This window comes from Malus sylvestris, chromosome 2, assembly GCF_916048215.2.
Source record: "Malus sylvestris chromosome 2, drMalSylv7.2, whole genome shotgun sequence".
Classification (NCBI taxonomy): Eukaryota; Viridiplantae; Streptophyta; class Magnoliopsida; order Rosales; family Rosaceae; genus Malus; species Malus sylvestris.
Window position 1 is genome coordinate 22,379,332 of NC_062261.1, and position 5,489 is coordinate 22,384,820.

The window sequence follows — 5,489 nt, forward strand, 5'->3', positions numbered from 1 at the left end:
AAAATTAAAGGAAAGGCAAGGGAATATGCGGCAAGGTCCTAAAACACATTAGGAATGTGTTTTAATGCATAAAATCAGGAAACAACCCTCTCCCTTGCATGTCAAGGAAGAGGAAATGTCAAGGGGGTGCGGCAAGGGTTCATAATGTGCAAAGGATGTGTATTTGATGTCCTAGACTGCTTAGGATGCCTTCAAAGTTGATAAAACTTAGGAACATTTAGGAAAGGTCAAACCAAAGTAGGAAACCTTGGCTTAACTTTCCTATTTCAAGTAGGAATCCTTCTTGGAGTAGGAATCCTTGTTCTTCTAGGAATCCTCATGTGATTAGGAATCCATCTTCAATTAGGAATCCTTCGTCGATTAGGAATCCTTCTTCAATTAGGAATCCTTCGTTGATTAGGAATAATCCTTCTTCAATTAGGAATCCTTCGTTGATTAGGAATCCTAATTTCTTCAAGTCTTCAATTCATCCATTCCTTTTGCTCCAAAAGGCTCCAAATTACATCATTTTGCACACTTCGGCTTTGGAATCTGAAAACACACAAAAGTGACTTTAAACACTAAAATAACTAAAGAAACACAACGTAAATGCACGAGAACAAGCCATTTAAGTCGCATAAATATGTTCCTATCAAATTCCCCCACAGTTAGCTTTTGCTAGTCCTCGAGCAAAACAAAGAAATAAAACAAAACAAAACAAATAAAACACAACCTAAACCTTCCAACATTTGCCTCAGGGATTTCCAATGCACATGACATGTTAAAAATCGTTATTCCCCACAGATTTTAGTCATCTTTACACTTAAGCACATACTTAATCATAGTCACCACTTACTAGTTCACAATTAATCAATTAAAACAATGTTTTTGATGTAGTAACATGCCTTAGAGAATTCGCTCAATTCCTTACAAGATATGCACTCAATTTTCACTCAAATTTTCTAACTACACACCCTATACTAGTTATATGTGAGAAGATTGATGTAGATATGAAAACGAACGCTCACATATATGTATCACAAAGAAAGCAATTTCTGGAGTTAATAAGCATGTTTAGATATGATCTCATGAATGGAATGCTACTACTTAGATGCGAGAACTAGTGACACCATATGCTCATACCAAATTCAAACTCCACAAATTGAAACACATAACACTCAAGATTGAAGTCAAGGGTTGTAACGGGGCTTGGGGTGTTGGCTAACAAATGAAGGATAGGGATAAACAAAGGTTCTTAAAGAAATAGTAAGCAAAGTAATGAAGTTGACACTTAGAATTCACTTTTGAATGCAAAAATAAACTTTTAAACACAATGGAAGATTCATGCAACACTTAGGGTCAAATTCAAACTTTTGGACCCTTTCTTCAACAACCAACACATGTGAGTTCATTCTCACTTATTTTTCAACTCTTTTTCATACTTTTCACACACTTTTCTTCTTCCTTTTCTTTTTCCACGAATTTTTTTTTCTCTTTTTTTATTTATGCCCTTTTCTTTCTTTTGGCACACAAAACACACTTTGAAAATCCTTCCCCTACACTTGTTTTTCTGCAAAAATCAAAAGGAATTCAATTTGAATCATGCTTTACTATGCTTCAAGAACAAGGGTATAGATGGTCCTAATCTAGGCTAGGTGAGGATAACGTGGGTTAACAAAGAATGTAGGCTAACAAGGCTCGAAGGGGTTAAACTTAAACATAAAATGATATGGGATACACGGCAGTTTGGCTTTGGTGGTGGTAACTACACAACTTCATCTTGAATATGTGTTATGCAAATCAATAACATGCTTTGAATGAAATGGGCATGAGTTCTAGCATTTGGAACTAAATGATGAAACGCCTTCTAAGTAGTAACCAAGCAAGGAATAATGAGATCATGCAACGACTTTAGAAAACAATAATGCACATATTTTAACTCTCCAAATAAACGTTTAAGCTCAAGTTTCACAAGGAGGTAGCGTTTGTTTGAGTTCCTTCCTTCAAGCATGTTACAAAAACTAATTTTTTCTTTATGATTGCATGTGAATTCATAAGTTATAACCACAACCAAGCATAAACAAAGAGTCAATCAAACTTTCATCCATGTTTATAACTCTTTTTAAGAGCCATGCAATTAAAAACCAAATCCTCATCATTGCGTTGGAAGGTACCCTAAGACACAAACACACAAAAACGAATAAAAAAAAACAACTCTTTTTGGTTTTTTCAAAACAATTTTTCAATTTTTTCTGGGATTTTCGGATTTTTAGAACAACACATACTAAAACACACCAAAACAGCCTAAAAACACTTAAAAACAGCAAGGAACAACACTTGAAGTTATGGGTGATAAAATTCCACGAATTTGCATCAAAAACACTTAGTTACCCCCCCCCCCCCACACTTAAATCAAACATTGTCCTCAATGTTCCAAGCATAAAATCACACCAAACAAAATTAAACACACAAACAGCAACTAAACAAGTAAACTGGGCAGATTAGAAAGAATCAACAAAGAGAAGGGTTTTAGGAACGCAAATCAAACATTGTCCTCAATGTTCCAAGCATAAAATCACACCAAACAAAATTAAACACACAAACAGCAACTAAACTAGTAAACTGGGCAGATTAGAAAGAATCAACAAAGATAAGGGTTTTAGGAACGCAAATCTGGAATTGGAGTGATTCCTAAATCTTCCTTTGTTGAATGCATGGGTTGCCTCCCACGTAGCGCTTTCTTTAACGTCGTACAGCCGGACGAAGAGCTCATTCATCTCTCATTGGAGCCCACGGCATGCAGTGGGATCTCCTCCACGACATGCTCAACAAAGTTCTCATACATTGCATCCTTGAATGGAAATGGATAGTGATGTGTGCTGATGGGTGCGTTGTATTTCCTAAGGTTCATGTACATGCGCCCACCATCGGGGATTTGCTTGGGTATCTGTACCAAAGAAGGGAACCACCTATCAACTTTAATGGGAATTGGATTTGGATTAGGTGGCTTACCTATGTGTTGTGATGAAGTGGCAGCAATGTGAACATTCATCCCCATGGTGCTTTCGGCTAATTTGAGCACTTTGAGGGCAGTGGCCATGTGGTCCTTGTGCTCCACTCCAATTCCTTTGTCTTGCATGGTTCTTGATGCATCCTTTGTGCCTAGTGCTGAACAGTCTGATCCTATCTTTTCTATTTTATCAATGGCACAACAAGAATGAACAACATTAGGAGTCTCAATGGATTCAGAAATTTTAAAACTAATCATGTCACCACCAAATGCCATAGTTACTAATCCTTTGTGTTGGAAATGTGCCCTAAAACCAATCATGTGATGATACTTTACGGACATTTCACATGTTAAACTAATCTAGTTTAATATAAAGGGCAAAGATTATTGTTTGAGCCGTCTCATATAAATGTTATATGCTTAAACGATATAGTCCAAGGAATATGTGATTGGAAGAATGTAATCTAATGAAGTTAGATTCATGAGACCATTCTTTCGTAGACACATCCTAAATGTTCCTGATCATAGGATTGCCAATTGGGCATTGACAGTCCGTCAAGATCGGTACGTGCTATGTCTTCTCTCAGGGAGAGTGACTAGTCTCGAGTCATTGGTGTGTGTGACATCAAGACAAGTACGTAGGTGCTCAGTAGAGAATGAGTTCACTGAACGCGATCAACGAAGAGTTCTCATACTCATGTCACATGAGAACTCATGTTTGGGATAATGCAAATTAGTCCTTTGACCTGAGGCATCACAGTTGTCTTGTGGTTAAGTCCTTGATCTTTGATTATGTCAATGTCACCCCATCGGGGTGTCCACGGCATCGTTGGGGTTAAGCCACTTAGTCATGGAGGCAAGTGAATGCGCAACAAGGGATCTCTAACCTTCAAACCGTTTGAGGGAGAATACTCTATGATATGATTTAGAATCTCTGGCCAGAGTATGATTGAGATTTAGAAAAGTCGTTCTAAATCACATTCAAGGAAATCATATAAGAACACGAATCACATTGGATAGTAGACATGAATAAATAAACTATCAAACCAAACAATGTGGTCAGGAGTATTAGATTAGAGAAAGACCGTATTGCATTTGTAATCCTAAACTGAATAGGTTCTTAACCTCTTCTGATTAGCTTGGGTAACCATGACATACGGCTAGGTGTCACTCATGGTTTGTGGAAGCCCTAAAAGTGTATTATCACTAAAGGGAGAATTGAAAGTAAGTTTCAATTCATAATCGATTTGAAAGAGTTTTGATCGCCCATTGCCTCGCTAAAAGGAACCTAATGGATCGTACACCGTATAAGGTGGAGATGGATGAAACAAACTAAATGAGTAAGAATAATTGAATAGTTTAATTATTTATGGCAAGGATTAATTAATATGTTAATTAATCAAACGAATAAGTTCGTTAAAGACCTCGGGATAGGTTTTGGACCTTAAGGCCCAATGGGCTTCGAACGTCAAGCCCATTGACTTAAGTTGTATGACAACTTAATGAATAATGATTCACTAAGACCCAAAAGCCCAAACAACCCCCCATGGCCGGCCATATAGAGAAAGGGTAGTGAACTTGCTTTAATTACAAGTTTGCCACTCAAATGAATAAAGGTATAAATATGACTTTATAGCCTTTTATTCATGAAGGGTTTGTTTTAGAGAAAATTGGTGAGAATTGTCTCTCCATTTCTCTCTAGAAAGGCCGGCCACCATGGAAGTTGTAGCTAGCCATCTATTCTTCCATGGTCACTCATTTATCATCCATGCTCTCCTTGGTGTAGATCCATCCAAATCCATGGATCTTAGATGCAAGGAATGAAGGCCCTATCTCTTGGGTGATTAACCTTTGTTTAAATACAAAGAGGAATCTACAAAGGTATATATTTCAACTCACTTTGTTTTGAGTTGTTTATTGGTTCACCAATCTACTAGGCTTTGAATTTCATGGTTAATGTTTTGTTTTTAAGTGCATGCTAGCATGATTCCGCCTTTAATTGTTAATTGCATGCTTATAGTTGTTGCTTAAATGAACATGTTTTTACAAAATAATCCTTCAAGTGGTATCAGAGCCTAGGTCTAGTAGTTGGTGAATCCTTTTGGGTTTTGTAGTTCATAGTTTGTGATTTAAAAGTTGTAATTGTTACAAGCTTTATTCTTGCTTCTTTGAATATAAATTTTGTTAGAAAATTTACCATCTCAAATGTTGTAGATGTAGTTCATATGAGCATGAATATTGGAGCTAAAATTTGGTGCCATGCTTTTGGGAAAATTCGGCCAAATCCAAAGGGTGGATTTTTGGGTTCTTGTTTGACTTGTTAAAAGTGTTTTCAAGTGACTTTTGGAACCCTTATGTACCCTAGTTTGGTTAGATGTTATTTCCCTAAAGTTTGAATGGTTTTGGAATGTTTTTGGGTGAAAAATGTTCATGGAAAATTTTGAGTTTTTTCATGAGTGTTCTTCATTGTTCTTGACATTTTTGCCAAGAACAAAAAGGT